Consider the following 27,589-nt stretch of genomic DNA (forward strand, 5'->3'; position numbering starts at 1 on the left):
CCAAGAAGCAGACTCTTAACCATAGAGACAAACTGATGGTTACCAGAGGTGAGGGAGTATGGGGATGGTTGCAATAGGTGATGGGGTTGAGTGCACTTGGTGTGATAAGCACCAGGTGATGTATGAAGTTGTTGAATCACTATATTGTATGCCTGAAACTAATATAACACTGTATGTTAACTACACTGTAATAAAAATAAAATATAATAAAATAATTTAAAAAATAACAAGTATTTCTTTGGCAATTAAGATGACTAAGACAAAAGGTACTAATAGACTTTCTAGAGATACGCTATAGTCCCTTTGCAAAAAAAAAAAAATAACTTACAACTTGAGTTTTGCTCTTCCAAAGACACATTTTTGTTAGCTTTCTTTTCTTTACCTCGTTTTGTATTAATAGGTATCAGTTAATTAGTTTTATCTTCCCCTTGTCCAAGATGCTAGTCTCATTCTGGTTCCGAGAAGTATAGGCATTATTGAATTCTGTGTCTCACAGTTCTCTCGTATTATCTCTCAAATATGGGGACACCTAGAATTTTTCATAATCTGCTTATATTATATGGATCATGTTTCTATTTCATTTTATTGTAAGTTCCTTTAGGATAGGCACTGTACCTTACTGTCCTTTAGAAAATCTGGGCACATCATATATGTTTCAATGAGGAGGACTCATTTGTGGGTTTAGGTTAACTTAATTTTTAATAGACTTTATTTTTTTTTAATTAATAGACTTTTTAAAGAGCATTTTAGTTTCACAGCAAGATTGAGAAGAAGGTACCGAGATTTCCCATATACCCCCTGATTCCCCTGGACTTTATTTTTAAAACTGTTTTAGATTTACTGAAAAATTGTTAAGATAGTATAAAGAGTTACTATATATCTTGTTCCTATTATAGTCTGTTAGTATTAACATCTTACATTAGGAAGGTACATTTGTTACAATTAATGAACAAATACTGATACATTGTTTTTGACTAAAGTCCATAGTTTATTCATATTTCCTTAGATTTTATGCAATGTTCTTTCCTGTTACAAGACCCCATCTAGAATGTCACATTCCATTGTGCTTATATACCACATCTTTTTTATCAATTCATCAATAGATGGACATGGGGTCATTTCATACTTTTGCTATTTTTTTTAGAATCCTAGGACTATTTTTCATTGAAGGAAATTATCATACAGTTTTATATTGGTTTCAGGTGTACAGTATAATTATTCAGCAATTCTATACATTACTCAGTGCTCATCAAGATAAGTGTACTCTTATTACCCATTATCTATTTCATCCATTCCCTCCTTTTCTACTTGTTTTTTAAAATTTTAATTTAAATTACAGCTGGTTAAAATGCAGTTTTATTAGTTTCAATTTTAGTAGTTTCAGTATAGTGATTCAATAAATCCCTATCACCTGGTGGTCATCATGACACATGCACTCCTTAATCCTCATCACCTATTTGACCAATACCCCTACCCACCTGCCCTCTCATGAACCTTTTCTTTGTTCTCTATAATTAAGAGTCTGTTACTTGTTTTCTTTCTCTCTTTTTCCCTTTGCTCATTTCTTAAATTCCACAAATGAGTGGATTCATATGGTAATTGACTGATTTATTTTACTTAGCATTATACTCTCTAACTCCATTCATGCCCTTGCAAATTTCAAAATTTCATTCCTTTTTATGGCTGAATAATATTTCATTGTATATATGCATATACATATACATGCATATACAGAAGCCAAATTATGGAAACAGCTCAAGTGTCCATGGATTGATGAATGAATAAAGAAAATGTAGCATGAGTAATATATACTATTACTCATAATATCTATATCTATATCTATATCTACCTATATCTATGCCACTTCTTTATCCATTCATCAATTGATGTACATTTGGGCTATTTCCATAATTTGGCTTTTGTAGATAATGGTGCTATAAACATCAATGTACATGTATCCCTTCAAATTAGTGTTTTTGTATTCTTTTGGTAGTACCTACTAGTGCAAATGCTGGATCATAGGTTAGTACTATATTTAACTTTTTGGGCAACATCCACACTATTTTCCAGAGTGGCTGTATCAGTTTGCATTCCACCAACAGTGTAAGAGGGTTCACTTTTCTCCACATGCTCACCAAAACCTGTTGTTTCTTGTTAATTTTATTCATTCTGGAAGGTGTGAAATGATATTATAGGTTTGATTTGTATTTCCCTGATGATCAGTGATGTTGAGAATCTTTTCATGTGTCTGTTGGTTATCTGTGTATCTTCTTTGCAAAAATGTCTATTCATGTCTTCTGCCCATTCTTTAACTGGATTTTTTAGTTTTTGCGTGAGGAGTTTTATAAGTTCTTTCTATATTTTGGATACTAACCCTTTTTCAGGTATGCCATTTACACATATCTTCTCCCATTCCATAGGATACCTTTTAGTTTTGTTAATTGTTTCCATCACTGTGCAGAAGCTTTTTATTTTGATGAAGTCCCAATAGTTTTTTTTTTGTTTTTTTTTGTTTTGTTTTGTTTTGTTTTGTTTTGCTATTCTTCCCCTTGCCTCAGGAGGCATATCTAGAAAGAAGTTTATACTGCTGATGTCAAGAAGGTTACTACCTAGGTTCTTCTCTAGGGTTTTTATGGTTCCAGGACTCATATTTAGATCTTTAGTCCATTTGAATTTACTGTTGTGAATAGTGTAAATGGGATTGTTTTCTTAAATTCTGTTTGTGTTCTTTCATTATTAGTGTATAGAAATGCAACAGACTTCTGCACATTAATTTTCTATACAGTGAATTTATCCAATTTCTTTAGCAGTTCAAAAATGTTTTTTTGTTGCAGTCTTTCACGTTTTCTACATATAGTATCAGGTCATATGCAAATAGTGAGAGTTTTACTTCTTCCTTACCAATTTGGATGCTTTTTATTTCATTTTGTTGTCTGTGTTTATTTCATTCTGTTGTCCAGTACTGTGTTGAATAAAAGTGATGAGATTGGACATACTTGTCTTGTTCCTGACCTTAGGGGTACAGCTCTCAGTTTTTCCCCATTGAGTTTGATGTTCACTGTGGGTTTTTCATATGTGTCCTTTATTATGTTGAGGTAATTTCTCTCTGAATCTACTTTGTTGAAGGTTTTCATACGAATGGATGTTGTACTTTGTCAAATGCTTTTTTTGCATCTGTTAAAATGATCGCATGGTTCTTATCCTTTCTCTTGTTGATTTGATGTTTCACACTGATTGATTTTTGAATATGGAACCACACTTGCAACCCAGGAATAAATCCCATTTGATTGTGGTGAATGACTTTTGTAACATATTTTTGGATTCAGTTTGATAGTATATATTAAGGATTATTGATCTAAGTTAATCATAGATATTGTCATGTAGTTCTCTTTTTTACTAGTGTATTTATCCGGTTTTGGTATCAGAAAAATAGTGGCCTGCTAGAATGAATTTGGAAGTTTTTCTTCCTTTTTGCTTTTTTTTTGGAATAGTTTGAGAAGAATAACTATTAACTCTTATCTAAATGTTTGGTTGAATTTCCCTGTGAAGCCATCTGTTCCTGGACTTTTATCTTTTGGGACTTTTTTTGATTATTGATTCAATTTATTTGCTGGTTATTGTTTGTTGAAATTTTCTATTTATTCCTGTTTCAGTTTTGGTAGTTGATATGTTTCTAGGAATTGGTACATTTCTTCTGTTTGTACAATTTGTTGGCATATTGTTTTTCATAATATTCACTTACAATTGTTTGTATTTCTGTAGGTTTAGTTGTTATTTCTCTTTTGTCATTGTGATTTTATTTATTTGATTCCTCTCTCTTCTTTTCTTGATATGTCTAGCTAGAGGTTTATCAATTTTACTTTCAAAGAACTCACTCCTGGTTTCATTGATGTGTTCTATTGTATTTATTTTCGGTATCATTTATTTCTGCTGTAATATTTACTATTTCCTTCTGCTTGTTTTACATTTTGTTTGTTGTTTTTTTACGACCTTCTTTAGGTGTAAGGTTAGGTTATTTATTTGGTATTTTTCTTGCTTCTTGATGTAGGCCTTTATTGCTATACACTCCCCTCTTAGAACCACTTTTGATGCATCCCAAAGGTCTTCGACCATGGTATTTTCATATTTTCGTTTTCATTTGTTTAGTAGTATGTTATTTCAATGTTTAATAGCATGTTATTTAGCCTCCACGTATTTGTGGTCTTTCCAGATCTTTTCTTGTGATTGACTTCTAGTTTCATAGCACTTTGGTCAGAAAAGATGCATGGTATGACTTTGATTTTCTTGAATTCATTAAGACTTGCTTTATGGATTAATATGTGATCAATTATGGAGAATTGAGAAGTTTGAAAAGTATGTGAATTTTGCTGTTTTAGAATGTGATGTTCGTAATATATCTCTTATGTCCATCTGTTCCATTATTTAATTCAAAGCCATTGTTTTCTTATTAATTTTGTTTAGATGACCAGCCCATTATTGTATTATTATCAGTCAGTTCCATTATGTTTATTATGAGATGTTTTATGTATTTGGATTCTCCTATACTGGGGCAAAAATGTTTATAATTGTTATATTTCTTGTTGGATTATCCCCCTTATTATCATATAATATTTTTCTTTGTCTTTTGTTACACTGTTTGTTTTAAATTATCTTTTTGTCTGATATAAATATTGCTACTCTGGCTTTCTTTTGACATCTATTTGCATGATAGATATTTTTTTTTTTAATTTTTTTTCAACGTTTTTTATTTATTTTTTGGGACAGAGAGAGACAGAGCATGAACGGGGGAGGGGCAGAGAGAGAGGGAGACACAGAATCGGAAACAGGCTCCAGGCTCCGAGCCATCAGCCCAGAGCCTGACGCGGGGCTCGAACTCACAGACCGCGAGATCGTGACCTGGCTGAAGTCGGACGCTTAACCGACTGCGCCACCCAGGCGCCCCTGCATGATAGATATTTGTCCATCCCCTCGCTTGCAATTTGCAAGTGTCTTTAGGTCTAAAATGAGTATCTTATAGGTACTATATAGATGGCTCTTGTTTTTGCATGTAATCTATCACCCTATGTCTTTTGATTGGAGCTTTTAGTTCATTTACATTTAAAGTATTGATAGATATGTGCTTATTTACATTTTGTTGTTTGTGTTGTAATTGCTGGTGAAGATTTTCTTGGATTCTTTGTTTTTGTTTCCTGGTTTTCTTTAGTGATATATTTGGATTTCTTTCTGTTTATTCTTTGCATATTTATTAGTGGCTTTGGTTTCTGGGCACCATTAGATTTGTATATAGCTTCTTCTGCACATAGCAGTCTACATTAATGGTCATTTAAGTTTGAACCTATTATTTATTCTTCTTCTCTGCATGTTTTAGGTGTATGTTATCATATTTTTTTTTAATGAACGTTTGGAATTTTATGTAAAAAAAAAACACGACAACCATTAACATTGTTACAGTTAGATGCCCTCTTGGTTCTCCACAATGATACTGAGCATGCTCACAGGGGGTTCCCATTGTTTAGTCTTAAACAACTATCTTTAAAAGAAGGGGGGGAAACTTTGCATACTATTATTTAACTTACTTTAATGTTTCTTCACAAATGGTGAAAAATACTAAAGTATAGACAAGGAATAATCATAATGTTGTGGCCATCATAAATTTAAAACATTTTCTGTTTAAAAAAATAAGTCTTACAGTCAATGCAGCTCTGCAGGGTCTCTGTAGGGTCTGTTTCTGTGTTTCTGATATTGCTTGCCTTTTTCCATTTTTCCAGGTTCTCCATGCCCACCTCTTCTTCTTCACATCTGTTCCAGCAAAGGTCCATGGGTCCACCAGGGCCACCTCATGTTCCTGCACCAAACCCACTTCAGTCCATGTCCTGGCCATCTTGGCCACCTCTGAACATTCCACCTGGACCACCATGGTCAATGAAGCCACATATTCCTCCCAGTCATGCCACCAGGGCTGCCTGTGCCATGGTTGCTACCTGGAAGTGGAAAGGATGGTAGAAGGAAGCCTTCAGTCTTTAGGACCTTACATTGGTTGAATCCTGTTCTCCAGGTAATGTTCTGGTTTTTACACCCAGATTGGAAAACTGCCAGTCTCCAGCATGGTGCTGGACGTTTCCTCCTCTGGATGGGTCTGAGAATCCTGGGGCCTTCTTGGAGGAAAGCCACCTCTGTTTCTTCCACAGCCTCCCATGCTATCCATGGGGCCCTCAGGACCTTCTGGGCCCTGCGGACCTCCCCAGAGTGGCAGCAGCGTCCCTCTACCCTCAAGAGAGGCATGCCACCCTGCATGCTGTTCATGGGAGGTTTCTGCTGAGCAAGAGAAACCTTACATTTCCTCACTAGTTGGTGGGTCTTTGTAGGATACTGTAGCATTGCTTTGGGCTTTCCTGTTTCCTTGTCCAAGTAGATATGGATCATGGGTTGTCTGGTTTCCTTATTCATCTTAACAACTCCACACCTACTTAAATAAGTTTGCCAGATCATCTAGAGTCACATTGTCATTTAAAACTTGCAGAAAAATTGCACTATTATCAGAGTCTACATCTGTATCTACTAGTGGGCCTAGATCAAGGTCTTGTCCTTCCTCCATGGGTCCATAGGCTTTTTGAAGACATCTTGCTGTCCAGCACATTCATTCCACCATGTTCTCTTCTCTGTCTGCCTCTGCTCATGCCTCCATAATCAAATCACTCTCTTACCCTGCCCTAGCTATCAGGGCCACTCATGGTCTGGTTCTCTCCTGGTCCAGAAAACTCTCCAGGCTCCTGCCTATAAACACCCATGCTACTGGGGTGGTACTATTGAAATGAACTCTGCTGCCCTTAGCTGATGGTCTGTTGGCTATATTGACTTTAAGACTGACTGTAGGGTCCAGTTTAGCAGTAGTTAACTAGTGGCTGACTGATGCCCACAGCTGCTTTGTTGACCATAGCTACCCTGCTGTCCATATCTGCTTGCAGCCCATACGTGTTCTGCTGAGAGTAACTGCTATTCTCATAACTAGTTGGCTGTGTAGAGGAATATCTGGTAGGAGGATAAGATGGTGGTGCCATGACTGGCTGCCTGGGTAGCTCCCAGGTACCTGGGATAACTGTAGCTTCTCTGTTCATATCCTAGGCTGGGATGGTTGTGCTATATTGAGGTTGACTAGTTTTAGCAGGTTTGCTACAATCCTGCAAGTGTGGTTTCTGGCTGCTGCTCATAGGCTGGGTAAGTAGGCTGAGTGCCATATGCAGACTGAGCTGCATAGAAGGTCTGGGTGGTAGTGACCATAACAGAGGTGTTATCCTAAACACCAGTGCCATAACCCTGGACAGGCTGACTATGCCTGGGGGGGCAGTTGGAGTAATATAACCAGTGGGACACTGTCCATAAGAAGTTGCATATGTGGTCTGGCATATGTCACAGTAGTCTGAGCCTGGGTATAGATGACATCAGTGAGCTGTCCATAGGTTCCATAACTTTACTGCCCATATGTTTCAGCAGTCAGTATATATATTGGGTGAGCTGGGCAGTTTAAGCACCGTAGCCCTGCTGGGCTGCAGCTTGGCTGTAGGTACTATAATCCGTGGATGTCATTTTCTGTTCTTCCTTCTTGTTCTCTCTACATCCTTCTCCTTCTAGCTTTTCCTATGGTGTCATATTTTCCATTCTTTTATTTTGTGAGTTCCTTGACTTATTTTACAGAAACATTCATTTTTATTGTTTTTGTGTTATCTAACTTCATACTGTCACTTTTGGTGTCTCCTTTCAACTCAAAGTATCCTCTTTATTATTTTTTGCTGGGCTGGTTTAGTGGTCAAGAACTCCTTTAGGTTTTATTTCTCTGGAAAATTCTTTGTCTCTCCTATTCTGAATGACAGACTTTCTAGATAGAGTATTCTCGGCTGTAGTTTTTTCCCATTTAGCACTCTGAATATATCATGGCATTCCCTTCTGGCTTGGCAAGTTTCTGTTGAAAAATCTCCTGCTACCCTTATAGATTTCCCTTCTAAGTTACTGTCTTCTTTTGTATTTATGCTTTAATTTTTTTTCTTTATCATTATATTTTGACACCTTAATTAAAATGTCTTGGTGTAGATTTGCTTTTGTTGATTTTGATGGGAGTTCTCTGTGCCTCCTGGATCTGGATGTCTGTTTCCTTCCCCAGGTTAGGCAAGTTTTCAGATATTATTTCTTAAACTAAATTTTCAGTTCCTTTTTCTCTCTTCTTCTTCTGGGACTCCTATAATACATATATTGTTACATCTGAGTGAGTCACTGAGTTCCCCAAGTCCATTCTTATTTTGCATAATTCTTTTTTCTCTCTTTTGTTCACCTTGATCACTTTCCATTACTCTGTGTCTAGTTCACTAATTCATTTCTCTGCTCCTTCCATCCTGCTGTTCATTCCATCAAATGTGTTTTTCACTGTTTTTTGAGCCTTTTATCTAAGCTACATTATTCCTTATCTCTGTGTTAAGGGTCTCTTTCATGTGTTCCACTTTTTTCTCAAGTCTAGTGAGTTTCCTTATGATTGTTGCTTTAAATTCTTCATCGGGCATGTTACTTATATATGTTTCACTTAGATCTCTGGCTATGGCCTTGTCCTGTTCTTTCATTTGGGGTAAATTTCTCTGTCTCTTATTTTTGTCTGGCTTTCTGTGTCTGTTTCTCTGTGTTAAGAAAGTCATCTATGTCTTTTGCTCTTGAAAGTAGTGACTTTATGAAGAAAAGATCCTGGAGTGCCCTGCAGTGCAGTGTCCCCTATTCACCAAAACCTGGCTTTTCAGTAGCATATATCCTATGTGTGTTGCTAATGTCCTGCTGTTGTTTCTGAGTCACTTTTCCTTTCAGTGCAATTGTCTACAACTGACTCTGTGCTTTTTGTGGGCTGTGTTAGTTACCTGTGGTGTTAGTGGGACCAAGGCAGGCCAACTCTAAGGTTGTGTGCACACCAGGGGATTTTGTGAGGCAGGCGACTATGTTAGCAAAATTTGTGCTGGGCCACTATTCCTATGATGGATCACCCAAAGGGCTGTGGTGGTTGGGGGCTGTGTGCCTGGGTGGCTTGGGGTTTGAGGCTGGGCATGGTGCACAATGATGACAGGGCATAGCTGGGCCAGGTGCATGAAGGTGGCTGGGGGTGTACAGCTGGGCTATGTATGGTGGTTGGGTGTGCTGAATTGCAGCAGCTGTGCATCCTGTGGCTGGGTACAGTACATGAATACCTTTAACAAAATTTGCTCTGAGCCCAGAGCTAAGGCAAGCAGGCTTGGAGTGGAAAAGTCCTCAGGAGAAGTTGTAGGCATGGCACACTGCTAGCAGGTTAGGTAGCAAGTGTCTGTGCAGCATCACCTCCTGCAGATGTTTCTGTATTAATGCTGGAGGCAGGGAAGGAAAATGACACCTTTTGTCTCCCTTGTTTTTGGAAAAGTCTCCCAACATGGTCCAAAATCAGTATGAACAAATTTGTCTCCTGTTTCCCCCTGGCTTTGTGCAAACTGCTGTTTTTATGTTGCCTCTCCAAGCAGGCTGCTGTCTCTTTAAGGGTGGTGACCCAGCTATCATTCACCCTCCAGGCTTGCCCAGTGCTGAGTCAGCTGACTTTTAAAGCTCCAGGCTCCAAGTCCCACTGATTTTACAAACTCAAGGAATTCAGCCCTTTTGTTTTTTAAAGCCAAATGTTATGGGGGATTAGTCTTGCAGGTGTGAGCTCCCTAGTGGGAGGGCCTGTTTCTCTGCCTTCTTTGCTTGCACAAACCCCTCCCTCCTGGGGGCAGCTTCCCTCCACCTTTCTGACCTTCCCAACATTTCAGATGAAGCTTCTCTTTTTTTTTTAGTTTTGCAGTTTGTTCTTCCTGTCTTCAGATCATTCTCCAGATCTGAAGATCTTTATTGACTTGGATGTGGATGATATCTAGTTGTAACGTGGAGTGGGGTAAGCTCAAGGTCTTCCTACTCTGCCATCTTCCCAAGCTCCCCAAGTTAACTTTTAAAAACGTTATGTTTTGAAATAAATTTAAATTTATAGAAGAGTTACAAAGATGTTCACATGTATGTGTTTCTCTTAGCTTTTCCTAATGTTAAAACCTTTTAGGGGCACCTGGGTGGCTCAGTCGACTGAGTGTCCGACTCCAGCTCAGGTCATGATCTCGCCATCTGTGAGTTCGAGCCCCGCATCGGGCTCTGTGCTGACAGCTCAGAGCCTGGAGCCTGTTTCAGATTCTGTGTCTCCCTCTGTCTCTCTGCCCCTTCCCCACTCATGCTCTGTCTCTCTCTCTCTCTGTCAAAAATAAATAAACATTAAAAAAAAACCTTTTATTACTGCAGTAAATAATCAAAACTAAAGAATTCACAGTGGTCCAATACTGCTAACTTAATTAGAAACTTAAAGGGTTTCTCTAGTTTTTCTATTAATGTCCCTTTTCTATTTCAGTATCCAACTGAAGATCTTATATTACATTTCTTCATCATGAAGACTTGGTTTTCTCCACCATCACTTTAAATAACTAGGTGGCTTGGGGTGTCCTCTTGCCATGGATAGACATCTAGGTGTATGGGAAACTCATCTTCTAGCTTCATTTTTAGCTGAACTCATGGTCTAAAGCATCACAATAAACTACTACTCAGACATTGAGAATTATGATTTGGGATCTAAACATCTGCTCAAGCAGGGATACCACAAACCCACCGTACAAGTGCAAGGTCTATGCACATTGGGAGAGTGATGTTTTGTTTCATAAGAAAGTTCTAAACTATTTTGGTTGAAACATTTTACATTCCCATCAGAAATGCATGAATCATCTAGTTTATCTTCATCCTCATCAGCATTTGATGTCACAACTTTTTTATTTTAACTATTCTGAGAAAGTGTATAGTGATATTCCATTGTGGTTTTAATTTAAATTTCCCTTCTGGCTAATGATGTTGAGCATCTTTTCCTCTTCTTATGTGCCATTTGTATGTCCTCTTCAGTAATATGACTGCTTCTGTCTTTTTCCTATTTTCTAATTGGATTGTTTAAGGTTTTTGTTTTTGTTTTGTACTGTTGAATTTTGAGTGTTGACTATATAATCAATATACTAGTCCTTTTATGGATATGTAGTTTGCAATTTTTTATGTATCCTTGTAGCATATCTTTTTATCGACTTTCCATGGGCTTTCACAGAACAAAAGTTTAAAATTTTTGATGTAATCCATAAGTTATTTTTCCATTATGGATTGCGCTGTTAGACATTCATGGCATATCTATTTTGTTGAATTTGGAGTGAGCTTCTTTTATTTTTTAAAAGATTTTATTTAAGGGGCGCCTGCGTGGCTCAGTCATGATTTCTGCTCAAGTCGTGATCTCATGGTTCATGAGTTTGAGCCCTGCATTGGGCTTGGCACTGGCTGTTCTCTCCCCTCTCTCTGCACTGGGATTCTCTCTCCCCCCCCCACCCCCGCGTCTCTACCCTGCTCATGCTCTCTTTCTCTCTCAGAATAAATAAATAAAAACTTAAAATAAGATTTTAAACATTTTATTTAAATTCAAGTTAGTCAACTCCAGTATAATATCAGTTTCAGTTGTACAATTTAATGAACACTTACATACAACACCCAGTGCTTATTACAAGTACACTTCTTAATACCTCTTACCTATTTAACTTATCCCTCCTCCCCACCTCCTCTCTGGTAACCATCAGTTTGTTCTCTATAGTTAAGTGTCTGTTTTTTGGTTTGCCTCCTTTTTTCCCCCATGACTATTTGTTTTGGTTCTTAAATTCCACATGTGAGTGAAATCATATGGTATTTGCCTTTCACTGATTGATTTATTTCACTTAGAATAATACTCTCTAGCTGCATCCATGTCATTGCAAATGGCAAGATTTCATTCTGTTTTCTTCTTTTCATTCTGTTTTATGGCTTAGTAACATTCCATTGTGTATATATGTGTGTATATATATATATATATATATATATATATATATATACCACATCTTCTTTACCCATTCATCAGTTGATGGACATTTGGACTTTTTCTGTAATGTGGCTATTGTAGAGAATGCTGCTATAAACATTGGGGTGCATGTATCCCTTTGAATTAGTATTTTTGTATCCTTTAAATAAATACCTAGTAGTGCAATTTCTGGATTGTAGGGTAGTTCTATTTTTAACTTTTTAAGGAACTTCCATACTGTTTTCTGGAGTGGCTGTATCAGTTTCTATTCCCACCTACAGTGAAGGAGGGTTCCCCTTTCTCTGAATCCTCACCAACATCTGTTGTTTCTAGTGTTATTGATTTTAGCTATTCTGACAGGTATGAAGTGATATTTCATTGTAGTTTTGATTTATTTATCCCTGATCATGAATGAACAGAATATCGTTGAATCATGCTTTTAATCCACTACGAATCTCTTTTACTAGGTTTATTTAGACGATTTTTACATTTAAGGTTATCATTGTTATGTTAGGCTTCAGTCTCCCAGTTTTTTCTTTGTTTTCTCTTTTTCTTTTCTTACTCTCTTATGAGTTACTTCAACATTTTTTAAGATTCCAGTCATTTATTTATAATATTTTTAGTGTTTTGCTTTTTATAGTTTTGTTAATGATTATTCTGGGTATTAAAATATATATGACTTAGCACAGTTTGCTAGAGTCAAGTTGTCACCACTTTGAGTAAAATGTGGAAACCTTACTTCCCTCAAGGTCATTTTACCATACCCATTTTTAAAATAATTATTTTGATTCTAAGATGATGTTATGATTTTTTTGTTTTAATAACAAGTGATTTAGAAAATTATAATGGGAAGTATAGTTTCTTGTACTTCCCCATAGTTTTGCTCTTCCCATTGTTCTTTTTTACTTCTTTTGGTTTCAAGATTTCTCCTTTTATAATTTATTTTTTGTTTGTCTGTTTAAAAAATTATTTTAACATTTCTTTAGAGGTTTGCTAAAATAATTTCAAATTCTTTTAGTTTTCCTTTATCTGAGGACGTCTTTATTTCTTCTTCATTTCTGAAGCAAAGTTTTCCTGGTTACAGAATTCACAGTTGTCAGTTCTTTTCTTTCAGTATTTGTGCTACCTTCTTTTGACTTTCATAATTTCTAATAAGAAAGCTACTGTCATTCAATAATGTTCTTTTACAGGTGTTGTCCTTTCTTTTTGGTTCCTTTCACTACTTTTTTTTGTCTTTCCTTTTCAGAAGTTTAATTATGATACATCTAGGCATTAGTATCTTTGAGTTTATCCTGTTTTGAGTTTGCTTAGTTGCTTGAATCTGTAGGTATATTCTTTAAATTTGGGTATTTTTCAGCAATTGTTTCTCCAAATTCTCTTTCAGCCCCCCTCTTTCTCCTTTCCTTTCAAGACTCTGATTATATGAATGCTGGATATTTTGTTATTCTCCCACTGATTATTGAAGATCTGTTTATTATATTTTTAGTCTATTATTTTCTCTGTAGTTCAGATTTTATACATTCTATTGTTCTGTCCTCAAGTTCATTGATTCTATTCTCTCTTGTGTCCACTACACTATTGAGTACATGCAATGACTTTATAAAAATTTTCAGTTACTGTATATTTTAGTTCTGTAATTTACAACTGGATATTTTTGAACTTCTATCTACTTGTTGATGTTTTCTATTTTTTAATTTGTTTCAAGATAATTTGTAATTGCTTGCTGAAGTGTTTTATGATGCCTGATTTAAAATCCTTGTCAAGTCATTGCAACATCTGATCCTCTCAGTGTTAGTGTCAGTTGATTATCTTTGCCATTCAAATTGTAATTTTTCTGCTTCTTTTTAAAATTTTTTTTAACGTTTATTTATTTTTGAGACAGAGAGAGACAGAACATGAACAGGGGAGGGGCAGAGAGAGAGGGATACACAGAATCAGAAGCAGGCTCCAGGCTCTGAGCCATCAGCCCAGAACCCGACGCGGGGCTCTAACTCACGGACCGCAAGATCGTGACCTGAGCTGAAGTCGGACGCTTAACCGACTGAGCCACCCAGGCGCCCCCCTGCTTCTTTTTATAATGGGTAATTTTTTTCTGGCATCTGGGACATTTGTTTATTATATTAGGACACTCTGGGTCCTATATATATCTTTTATTTTAGTAGGCAATCAAGTATAGTATAGTATAGTAGAGTATAGTATAATATAGTATAGAATACAAATCCTGGCCTACTTTTGTGGGCTATGGTCCAATGACATTCTAATTTTCTGAAACTTTATATTTATATTTATATTTATATTTATATTTATATTTATATTTATATTCTAGTCTGCTTGGTTAATCTCATAGTTGTGGGGCTTCTACTGGTCCCCAATGATGCTGTTTTATAAGGTAGAAAGTGTTTCCACACACTTATGCTTCTAAGTGTGAGAAAGAGTCTCCTTCCTTTGGGAAGAAAGCATACTTTCTAGGCTAGAAACTTACTGTACAGCTACCTCCTGCCTTTGGATAACAGAGAGCTTTTCTGAGTTAGAGCCACTATTTTTGGTATGATATCTCTTGCAGATGACATCCCCCCCCACACACTAGCACTCATATCTCTGGGTACGTGAGAGGAGTCAGATAGGGGTAGACAAGAGAATTTCCCTGGATGAGATTGATTTTTGTGCCATTATACCCTGTGATTTTGCCCCTGGTTTTGTGTCTGTAGGTGGAGGAGGGGAATTCAGGACCTATAGAAAAGGAGAGCACTTCCTGACTTAGCACTTGTGATGAGATCACCTCTGATGGTGCCCACAGTCTCTGGGTGCTCTTTGTGTGAAGGAAGAGTCTTCATGTGTCTTTGGGAAGGAAAGGAATATCTCAGACCTAGCAGGTAGAAAAAATACTCCTTCATTGCTCGCAGGGAGAATACTTCCTTATTGTTAGCTGGGCTTCCAATTTATTTCTTTTGCCTAGTATATTAGGCAAGAATTCCTTCAACATGGGGGAGGGATATACCTACCTGAACCACTTTCTATTACTAGATTTGGAGTAAAGAAATGCTAGACCTTCCACTGTGTGGGAAATAGTAAGATATTTTGTTGATATATTTTCCTCCAATATTAAGGTCCCTAATCAGTTTTCCTTCCTCTTTCTACCTTTTAACATTTTTTTTCTCTTATTTCCAGGATTTATATCTGTACTCAGTGGGAAGAGGAATGGAGAGACAAGTTTATGCCATCATCTTGTCTCGATTAGAAATATCAATTCTATGGGTTTTGGAAGTTACATAAAGCTGGGTGTCTACTATCACAATTCCATACAGAACACTTCCATCACTCTAAAAATCCTCTTGTGTTGCACCTATGAAGTCAACCTCTCCTTCTACTCCTGACCTCTGATAACCACTGATCTATTTTCCATTTCTATAATTTTACATTTTTCAGAATGTCCTACAAAGGAATATTCCAAGGAGTAGTGTTTTTCACTTAACAAAATGCATTTAATTTTCATTAACATTTGGAAAGCATTCCATTATATGGACGTACCACAGTTTGTTTCTAAATTTCAGATTAATTGTATTGTTGTTGGGATTTTTATGGTCAGTTCTTAGAAATGACATATTCTTTGCATCTTTATTATGCTTTCAAAGTTATGATTTAAATATTGCTTCACTATTTTATTTCCTTTAGATAGGTAAAGCTCTCTTGCAATCCATATGCAGCATAGAAATTATTAGCCTCACATTGCAGTTGAGGTAATTGTGGCCAAAAGTTTAAATAACCTGTCCATGATAGCACAGAAAATTAGTAGAAGAGCCAGAATTTAGCCCTTGATTTTCTGATTCCCAGGCCAGTACTTAAAAGCATGCAGGGAAGAATGAATATGACTGACAGGCTGGGAAATGGAACTTTAGGGAGACTAAGTGTTGAAGTATTTGACCTGAAGAAGAGAGAGCTTATAAAAGACTTTGGAAAATATCTTTAATCCTATACAGAGTTTGTGGCTGAGGTTAAAGGAAGATGAGAAAGTCTTTAAGCAGCAGGAAAAGAGTGCTCAATTAGATCGTATGTGTAAAATGGAAGACCTGCAGTTATTTTGCCTGTAAAAGTAGCTTAGAGAAAAGTGAGGTTATGTTATAGAAACTCATCTGCCTCCAGACTGTGGACAAGGGGCTAGATGAGTCCTAAGGATCTGTCTATGCTTCTATACTATAGCATCTTTGGTTTAGTGAGAAAGTTCTAGAAGAGAAATGAATGGTTTTTACTGACCCACAATGGTGTGTAAAATCATTGGTGCCTAGAAATGTCATAGCTAGAAGAAATCTTAAAGGTTATCTAGTCCAACCTAGAATGAGGAAACTGAAGTCAAGTGAAGGGAAATAATTTACACAAGGCTAAATAGGGGAATTGGAAGCAAGATCTCCTGTCGTTAAAGTATTCATATTGATGTGTTCTGATGCTCGTCATCTGGAGACCCATCCACTTGTTAATCCATTAAACAAATGTGTACTGATCAATATCTGCCAAGGTCCTGGATTTCTTTAGGCCTCACAAACTTGTGGAATTAAATATGGGCACATGTGGAATTAAATATAGGATTATAGATTTAACTGATTCTTTTAAAAAAGTGTTTATTTTTTCAGAGAGAGAGAGAAAGAGCGCATGCGTGCAAGCGGGGGAGGGGCAGAGAGTGAGGGAGACACAGAATCTGAAGCAAGCTCCAGGCTCAGAGCTGTCAGCACAGAGCCCTGACACAGGGCTTGAACTCATGAATGTGAGATCATGACCTGAGCTGAAGTCAGAGCTTAACCGACTTAGCCACCCAGGCACCCCTAACTGATTCTTGACCCCACATATTCTTTAAATATTTCCAGGGCTCTCACATATTTCACATGTATTTATATCGACTCTTCCTCTTCACTACCTCTGTTATACCTAGTCCTACAGCCCCCTCCCCTCCACGTACAACACCACTGGTGCCCTCATTATGCCAAAACTATCCGGAGGCCTATGTCAAAGAAGAAAGCACTTTTCCTTCACTTTCACTCTACTTTATCAGAGATGCCCCCAATTATCACTACTGAGCTCTTAATCATTCAGTTTGTAGCAAAAGAGCTCTTTCATAAGCTCTTCAAACCTGTCACCTTCTTCCTTCAGAATGTCTGATTTGAGGAGAACTTCATCTTGACTCTTGACCCTCTTGCACATAATTTTCTGTCAGGACTGTCCACTAGTTCACCAGATATGCTACATCTGTCTGAATTCCAATTTCGATTCAAACTAAAAACTCTCTATCTCCCTTTCCCCCTCCTCCTCATCCAGAATTAAGCAACCAGGACCTAAATGAAGATATCAGCTACCCTGTGTCTCCTGTGAGTTCAAATTCTCTAACACATTGCCTTGTATTTTGGAATCCCTTTAGATCAGTAGTTCTTAATGGGAAAATTTTGCCATGCCAGGCTATATCTATCAATGCCTGAATATACTTTCAGTTGTCATACGTGGGGAGGGAGTGTTACTACTGTCTAGTGAATAGAGAGCAAAGATGCTACTAAACATCCTACAATACTCAAGGCAAACTTCTCACCTCCTACCCTCTCACACACAACAAAGAATTATATGGCCAAAAATATCAATAGTGCTGAGGCTGAGAAACCTTATTTTGGAGTAGGGCCAGAGTCAAGACAGGCCTGACACTCACTCATCCATACTGTGTATAATCTTTGGATTATTTAGAAAAACTACAGTTGAGCTACCATCTCTGGGGATATATGTGCTAATAGTAATAATAGCTAGACAACATAGTACTTTCTTTTTTACCATACAATGTTATTACAATATTAGTATGTTCCTTATATATAACACTTTTTTATATGTCAAACATAAAACATTTATTGGGGGCCCACCATGTTGTAGGCACTATTTTAGGCCAGGGGTGGGTAAATTTTTTCTGTAAAGGGCTAGATAATACATATTATAGACATTGTGGGCCATACTTTATATAGATTATCTCATTTAATTCTCACATTAACTATATGAGGGGGTACTTGTTATCAACTCCATTTTACATTTGAACAGAGAAGTTTCTAGAGGTATAATGTAGGATTGTGACCTAATCTGGAAGTCAATCAATACTTATTCACTAGAGAGAGGCCTGTACTTGATGTTAATATTACAGAAACAAATGAGACCCAGCCCCTTTCTGAAGGTCATGTGAATGATAAGGGGCTGCCCATTGCAGTTAAAACATCATCCTAAGTATATACTAAAGTCTACCAGGCCCCACCTGATCTGGCCTCTGATTGTTGCAAGATATTGCCCTAATTTCCAATACCATAACTTGAGAGATGTATAATTCATGGTCTGCTCTGACATTTTAGCATTTTGTGTCCTGTCAACTATTTGTATCAAGTGTTATCTGTCATGGCCTATAAATTACCTTGTGGAAGGGACCTGAGTATTAATCTGGTATAGAGGTTAAACACAGCTAGCTCCCAATTATAGTTTTTGATAATAACAGCAACCATGTAGTGAGTAGATATCAAGCAATGAGAGAATAAGGAAATACATGGGGAAGTAAGGAGATGGCTAGTAGGTGTGCAATGACTGGAATTTGGTGGGGAATACCTGGGATGGCTTCTTGGGCCTTTTTTTTGTCATGTGGATATTTTTTTTACATATGTTTGGTTGGAGTTTCAATCTCTTGGAAAGAGGAAAATGGCCATAGGCAAGTTTCTTTCTTGGCGTCACTGGTAATTAGGTAAGAAATAAGAGAACAAATGAAGATAAAATGGAGTAAGAGAAAATAGAATAAAGAGAAGAGAGGATATGAAAGAAAGAGAGGAAAATATGAAAGAAAGGGAGGAAACAGAAGAGAAGAAGAAGGCATGAATAAAGATGTGGTATACAAATACAATGGAATATTACTCAGCCATAGAAAAAAGGAATATTGACATTTGCAATGATGTGGATGGAGCTAGAGACTATTATGTTAACTGAAAAAGCCAGTCAGAGAAAGAAAAATACCATATGATTTCACTCATATGTGGAATTTAAGAAACAAAACAAATGAGCAAAGGAAAAAAGAAAGAGACAAAGCAAAAACTTGACTCTGAACTATAGAGAGCAAACAGATGGTTACCAGAGAAGAGGTGGGTTGGGGAATGGGTGAATGGGTAATGGGAATTAAGGAGTACACTTGTTGTGATGAGCACCAGGTGTTGTATGGAAGTGTTGAGTCGCTATATTGTACACCTGAAACTAATATACTGTATGTTAACTAAATGGAATTTAAATAAAAACTTTTCAAAAGACAAATAATAAAGAAAATTAAAGTACAAAAGTAAAGAAAAGGAGATGAGAAAGTTAGGAGAAGCAGTGGTGATGAAAAGAAAAAGAAACAGAAGGGTAGCTAAATGGAAGAAAGAAAATATAAATCTAGTCCTTTGTAACTAAATGATCGTTAGGTGACTAGAGAAAAATCCTAATTGTTGTTAGTAGTTTCAGATGCTGACAGGTCTATGGAATAATGTCCTGTTGAACTTTACACAATTTCTCATGGAATGGAATTGATCTTGGCAACACAGTTTGCCAGAAAGAATGGCAGTGCATCTCCCGTGGCTTTTATATGTATCAGCGTCCTTCCTTGCTGGAACAAACACTCCTGGCTCAGACAGATAAGCACAAAGTCCTGAGCAGCTGCATTGTCCCAGAATAGTTACAATAGTTTGAATTTCTGTCTTTCTGGGTATTTTTAATAAAAATGTAAGTGAGTCATTCCTTCAAATGTGTTCACTCTCTTCTTGGTCTAAAGAATTCAGAGCAGAATCTCTTTAATGTCTCCCATGTGTTTCATACAAGTTACAGTCTTCTCTCAAGAAGGAAGTGTCTAGGATCCTAATTCTGTGGAATCAATGACATTCTCATCAGATTCTAGTTTTGGTTCCAGTCTCCAAATCTCAATGAATATGGACCAACAGTCTTTCGAGTCATGAAACATTTTTGCTAGGAAAACATTAAAAACCATCTTTTTCAATGACAGCATGCTCAATACCCGGGTACACAACCACCTATTTCACAGTGACAGGAATTGATTCATCTAAAGCCTCCTGACTCCTGGTCCTGTACCTCTTCCATGGCCTCATGTGCTACCAGTAATATCAGTATGACCTACAAGGAAATAGAGAATTTTCTGAAACTAACTTATCTAAGAGTTCAAATTCAGGGATTTGTTCTTCCCAAGAATCTAAGGCCCTAAATGACACTTGTGGCTAAAAATATCACCATATTTATACAAGTAAAATATACTTCAACTCCCTCACTTCGGTAATCTAGATTTTGAACATAATTTCCATTTGACCTGAGCTATTTATGGTTGGACCTTAAAATCTAAGGCAGAGTACACAAACCTTTTAGAAACTAATCCAATTTATCCCTTTCAGATGGGAAAATAGGCCCAGGAAAGGGAAGAAATTTGCTCAAAATCATACAGCTCATAGATTCATAGATTGTTAGAGTTAAAGGATTTGTGAAAAACTTATTAAATTTAAATGGGCAAGAAAATCTATCCACTGGCTCTGCCAGTGACTAGCTTTATAGAGGAGCTATACTGATTGGTTATTTAGCCTGTATTATCCTTGGTTTCCTTAAGTGTAAAAAGGGTATGTTAATAGTACTAATCTCCCAGGGTTGTTTTTATAGGTCCAGGAAATGGCATATTACCATACTTTACCTATAAAACATTATATGCTATACATTTTAGAGGAGAGAATTGATGCCCAAGAAAGCAGAGTAACTTATTTATTGAAATATCAATGGGTATTCTGAGAAACATATCCCACCTTTGTCATTTCTTCTGTGATCTTGGTTAGATCCTTCCCTTTTTTGAATCTCAACTTCCTCAGTTATAAAATAAGGTTAATAATGCCTACATTATATGGTCATCGTAGACTAAATGAGGTAAAGTAGGCAAAATACCTGGTATATAGTAAGCCCTCACACTTTTGGATTGCCTTAGAGCCATCTCATCTTCCTATCCACTTTTTCTTTTTTTTTCCTTTCCCATGGACTATATCACATTGAGAACCTTACACATCATGCCGAAGAACAGCAGAGTTCCTATTCTACTTCTTTCCCCCTTGTATCCACTTATGGTATAATCCTTCCATTTGACCAGTGACATGTAGAACAAGAGAAAGTTGAGGTTCATTCAGCAGGCCAAATTTCTGGTCTGAGCTGTAATAGGCTTTACTCACCTAGTTCAGTTACAAACCAGGTACTCAGTTATCAGCAGAGCCCAGTGCATTGACTTTCTTGTTGAAGGGGCTGAGAGTTGAGTGACTTTTTGCAGACATTGAAATTTCTCTTCTCATTCATCTGAATCTTACTTCCCTTTCACACATCTATTTCTCTCCCTCCACTGCCCTTAAACCAGGGTAATACCTGTCTTTCCCTCTATATACACCTGTCTTTCCCTCTATATAATCATAGGGCAATTCATCCATCAAGTGAGAATAATTACAGTCAATCCAAGTTGAGTAGTTGTCACTCTCAAAAGAGCTTCTGATTAGAAGTATCTTCTGGTTGGCCTATTGAATAGAGTGTCAAAAGGGTATGCATCTAAGTATCTGAGAGATCAAGTGCTGTCTGACATTAGTCAAGTCTCAGATAATGTCTTCACAAAACTGACTCAATCTTCTTTATATCATCCTTGTATTAACACTTCCTTCTGAGCTTGAGACATGACCTGAATTCTTCAGTTTTCTGGACCCTGTGATTGAGCATGCTCAGCAATATTCTCGGAACTGTTGGAATCAAAACCAACTGCCCCAGAGTAGGAGAAAGTGAGCTTCAGGCTCATTCACCTTTTGTGGACAGTTTTACTGGCAGTCAGGGCCTTGTAGCTCAAGCCTGTCTTGCTTTAAGGGCAGTTCTAGCTGGAGATCTTGAGGGTATCTAATTTATTCAGTTGTTCTCTAAAGACCAGCTCTGTGCCAAATAGTTACTAATAATTGAGTGCTTTCTATGTGCCAGGCACCACTTTAAGCACCACAACATACATAGTCTCCTGTAACCTGTAAAACAGTCTGTGAGGAGACATACATTTTATTGCCATTTTTAAAGTGAAGAAACTGAGGCCTAGAGAGGTAAATGACTTCCTGAAGGTCACACAACCAGTAAGTTTCATACTATTATACTAAATTGCTTCCAAGATGGATCATGCTTTGCCTCTGCTCTTATAGTGATTCCTGAGTACTGAGGGCACACACACAAATGTGATCAGAACTTTGTTCTCAAACATCCAACGACCTCATCCTCATATCATATCTCACCTCTCTTCATCCCACCACCAAACTGACTAACCTGCCTGCCCTTCTACCCACACACTTTGCCTTTCCTTCTGAAACTATATTGGATAGAAATTAACCTCTCCACATGCACTCTGTATTTCATCTACTTTAAACTTCTTAAGAAATCCCATTTGCAGTAATCTCTTTCCTTTTCATGCTATTTCATACTGGATTATTTCCATCACCTATTAACATGTCTTAATATCTCCAGTTTATACTTTGTCAGCATATCTTGGTTATTCTCAGTTAGTTATTTCTCTATGTGAAGTTTTGTAATCAGCTGTGAACTTCTATAAATAGCTGGGTGGAGTTTTATAAGAATTACATTTAATCTATAGGTAGATTGTGTAGATTTGACATACTTTATGAGAATTTTGACTTCAACTTTAATAGCAATGACCACCTGTCACGATGAATATGGTTAATATTGACATTTTCTGCAATGCTTTTTAATAAAGTTGCAATGTACTTTAACAAAATTAAAATAAAATAAAGAACATTTTTAAAATAATGGTCTTTTATATTTTTGTTAGATTTTTTTCTTTAGGTAACTAAATTTTTGTTGTTACTCTATATTTTTAATTAAATTTCTTACTTTAAGATAACTGTAGGTTAACATTAAGTTTTAAGAAATAATAGAGATCTCATATTCCATTTACTCAGTTCCCCAATGTTAACATTTTGCAAAACTATAGTACACTATCACAACCAGGATATTGGCATTAATACAGTCAAGATACAGAATAGTTCTATCACCACAAGTATCCCTCCTGTAGCCCTTTTATAACTATACCCACCTTCCTCTTTCTAGCCCCCATCCCCATCCTGTTCCTAATGTCTGGAAATCACCAATCAGTTCTCCATTTTCATAATTTTATCATTTTAGGAATGTTATATAAGTGTAATCATCATGTGTGACCTTTTGAGATTGGCTTTTTTCAGTCAGCATAATTCTCTGGAGATTCATGCAAATCATTGCATGTATTACTAGTTTTTATTGTCAAGGAGTATTCAACTGTATGGATGTACCACAGTTTGTTTAACCATTCACTTGTTGAAGCACATATATAGTTTTTGTTTTTTTAATTTTTGGCTCTACAAATAAGGTTGTTATGAACATTCATCTATATGTTTATGTGAACATAAGTTTTCATTTCTATGGAATAAAGACGCAGGAGTACAATTGGTAGATTATATAGTAAGTGAATGTTTATTTTATGATAAACTGCTAAACTGTTTTCCAGAGTAACTGTAGCATTTTATATTCCCACAAACTATATATGTTTGATCCAGTTTCTCCTTATTGTCACCAGAAGTTTGTATTGTCAATGGGTTTTTATTTTGCCATTTTGATAGGTGTATAGTGATGACTCATGAGTTTAATTTGCATTTGTTAATGGCTAGTGGCATGAAACATTTTGATTATTTGCCACTTGTGTATTCCTTTTAGTAAAATGATTGCCTTTTGCCCATTTTCTAATATGATTGTTTTAGTGTTTTGTATTTTATTTTCACTGTTGAGTTTTGAGACGTCTTTATATATTATAGCTACTAGTTCTTTTTTTTTTTAATTTTTTAATGTTTATTTATTTTTGAGACAGAGAGAGACACAGCATGATCAGGGAAGGGGCAGAGAGAGAGAGGGAGACACAGAATCTGAAACAGGCTCCAGGCTCTGAGCTGTCAGCACAGAGCCCCACGCGGGGCTCGAACTCACGAACCGTGAGATCATGACCTGAGCCGAAGTCGGACGCCCAACCGACTGAGCCACCCAGGCGCCCCTACTAGTTCTTTATTGAATATGTGGTTTGCAAATATTTTCTCCTAGTTTCTAGCTTGTTTTCATCATCCTCAAAAGGAATTTCACAGATCAAAATTTTGTGATTTTGATGAGGTCCATTTTATCAGGTTTTCCTTTTATGAATCCTGCTGTTGGTGTCAAGACTAAGAACTTTTTGCATAGCCCTAAATCCTGAAGATTTTCACCTATTTTTTTTCCTAAAAGTTTTATATCTTTGTTTTTTACATTTACACCTATGATTTCTTTGAGATATTTATGTATGTTTTTAGACTTAGGTTCAGATTCTTTTATTATATCTATGGATGTTCAATTGCTCCAGGACCATTTGTGTAATGATTTTTGCATCTTTTTTTAGTTTGTCATACTTGTGTGAGTCTATTTCTATATTCTATATTCTATTCCACTGATCTATGTGTCTTATGCACCCACCAATACCGTACTCTAACGATTACTATCGCTACATTATATGTCTTAATGTGAGTTAAAGTGATCCCAACATTTATTCTTCTTTTCAACATTGTTTTACCCATTCTAGGTCTTTTGTCTTGCCATGTAAATTTTAGAATGAACTTGTCTATGTTTCCAAATATCCTTGCTGGAATTTTCATGAGAATTTCATGAAACCTATAAGCCTTTTTGGGTAGAGAACTGACATCTTTACTATGGCAAGTCTTCAAATCCATGAATAGGGTATATTTCTCCATTTATTTAGATCTTCTTTGATTTCTTTTATCAGTGCTTTGTAGTTTTAAGAATATATATCCTGTACATGTTTTGTTAAGTATAAACTTAACACTTTCATTTGCTTTGGAATGGTTATAAATGGTTTTATGTTTATAATTTCAGTTTCCCTATGTTCAGTATCAGTAACCAGAAATGTGACTGACTTTTGCATATTGATCATATATCATGCAACTTTACTAAATTCACTTATTAGTTCTCAGAGGATTTTTGTAAAATTCCTTGGGATTTTCTACATAAAAAATTAGATCATCCACAAGTAGGGACAGTTTTATTTTTTTCCCTTCCAATCTCTATGCCATTTATTAAATTATATATATATGTATATATATATACATATATATATATTTTAAACAACACTTCCTTGTTCATTGCCTATTTTTCTAAGTGCAATTGGAATTGCATCAGGAACCCTAGGAGAGTTCTCTCCTCAACTTTGATAATTGGGTTTCCTTGGATTTTTTGTGTGAACAGTTATATAGTCTGCAAATAGTACAAGTTTTTTTTCCCATATTTTTCAATTCTTATTAGTATTATTTATTTATTTTTGTCCTGTTGTTCTGGCAATGACTTTCAGTACAAAAAAGAAGTGGTAACGGTAGTTAGCATTGTCTTGTTACTAATTTTAAATTTTAGTGTTTCATTGTTGATATGATAATTGATGTAGATTTTTTTCTAGATATTTTCTATCAGGTTGAGGAACTTCCCCACTTCTCCTTTATTGCTAAGAGTTTTCAACCAGAAATATATTAAATTTCACCAAGTATATCTTCTACATAGTGAGGTACTCATATGGTTTTCTCTCTTAAACTGATAATATGGTCAAGTAGAGTAATTTTCTAAATGCTGAAACCACTTGCATTTCTAGAATAACTCCAATATGATTTACTGTTAATGAATTGTTAGATTTTGTTTGTTTTTTTAAGTTAGTTTATAATTGAAAATGACTGTGATTTTCCTTTTAAAAAGATTGCTGTATCTCTGGGATTTCTTTTATTTTTGTTTCTTGTTTTAATATCTAGTTTTAATTTAAATATCAGTTAGTTAACACACAGTATAATATTAGTTTCAGGTGTAGAATTTAGTGATTTATCACTTACATACAACATCCAGTGATCATCATTACAAGTGTCCTCCTTAACCTATCATTCATTTAACCCATCCCCCCCACCGACCTCCCCTCAAGTAACCCTTAGTTTGTTCTTTATAGTTAAGAGTGTGTTCCCTCATTTGCCTCTTTTTTCCCCATATATTCGTCTGTTTTGTTTCCTAAATTCCACATATGAGTGAAATCATATGGTATTTTTCTTTCTCTGACTGATTTATTTTACTTAGCGTAATAGTCTCATGTCATTGCAAATGGCAAGATTTCATTCTTTTTAAAAATTTTTTTTAACATTTATTTATTTTTGAGAGACAGAGAGAGGCAGAGCATTAGCAGGGGAGGGGAAGAGAAAGAGGGAATCACAGAATCCGAAGTAGGCTCCAGGGTCTGAATTGTCAGCACAGAGCCGGATGTGGGGCCCAAACCCATGAACTGCGAGACCATGACCTGAGCCGAAATAGGACACCTAACTGACTGAGACACCCAGGCACCCCAAGATTTCATTCTTTATAATAGCTGAGTAATATATATATATATATATATATATATATATACACACACTCATACATATATATGTATATGTATATAAGTATATATAAGTATATAATATATTTAAGTATATATATATTTCATTCTTTATAATGGCTGAGTAATATATATATATATATATGCACACATAGTAATGTGTATATATATATATATATATATATATATATATATATATATACCACATTTTTGTCCATTCATCAGTTGATGGACATTTGGGCCCTTTCCATAATTTGGCTATTGTTGATAATGCTGCTGTAAAATCAGGGTACATGTATCCCTGCAAATAAATATTTTTGTATCCATTGGGTAAACACCTACTTGTAATTCCTGGGTCATAGGGTAGTTCTATTTTTAACTTTTTGAGGAACCTCCATACTGTTTTCCACAGTGGCTGCACCAGTTTGCATCCCTAGCAAGAGTGCAAAAGGGTTCCCTCTCTCCACATCCTCACCAACATCTGTTGTTTCCTGAGTTGTTAATTTTAATCATTCTGACAAGTGTGAGGTGGTATCTCATTGTGGTTTTGATTTGTATTTCCCTGATAGTGAGTGATGTTGAGCATTTTTACATGTGTCTGCTTTGGAAAAATGTCTGTTCGTGTCTTCTCCCATGTTTTTAATTAGATCATTCTTCTTTAGGTTGCTGAGTTTTAAAAGTTCTTACAGATTTTGGATATTAACGCTTTATACAATGTGTCATTTGCAAATATTTTCTTTCATTACATAGGTTGCCTTTTAGTTTTGTTGATTGTTTCCTTCACTGTGCAGAAGCTTTTTATTTTGATGAAGTCCCAATAGTTTATTTTTGCTTTTGTTTCCCTTGCCTCAGAAAACGTATCTAGTAAAAAATTGCTAAGTCTGATGTCAAAGAAGCTACTCTGTGTGTTTTTCTCTAAGATTTTGATGGTTTCTTGTCTCATATTTAGATCTTTTATCCATTTTGAATTTATTTTTTCTATGGTGTCAGAAAATGGTCCAGTTGCATTCATTTGCATGTTTCTGTCCAGGTTCTCCAACACCATTTGTTGAAGAGACTGTCTTCTTTCCATTGGATAGTCTCTTTTGCTTTGTTGCAGATTAGTTGGCCATACATTTGTGGGTCCATTTCTGGGGTTCTCACTTGTGTTCCATTGATCT

The 27,589-nt window shown here is 36.1% G+C and overlaps 1 pseudogene; it reads right to left on the reverse strand.

The window, feature by feature from the left end:
- Positions 1-5,691: 5,691 nt before the first annotated feature.
- LOC109254632 (RNA-binding protein EWS-like) lies at positions 5,692-7,584 on the reverse strand (annotated as a pseudogene).
- Positions 7,585-27,589: the final 20,005 nt, after the last annotated feature.

Source organism: Panthera pardus, unplaced genomic scaffold, assembly GCF_024362965.1.
Source record: "Panthera pardus isolate Hobbes unplaced genomic scaffold, ASM2436296v1 HiC_scaffold_27, whole genome shotgun sequence".
Lineage (NCBI taxonomy): Eukaryota > Metazoa > Chordata > Mammalia > Carnivora > Felidae > Panthera > Panthera pardus.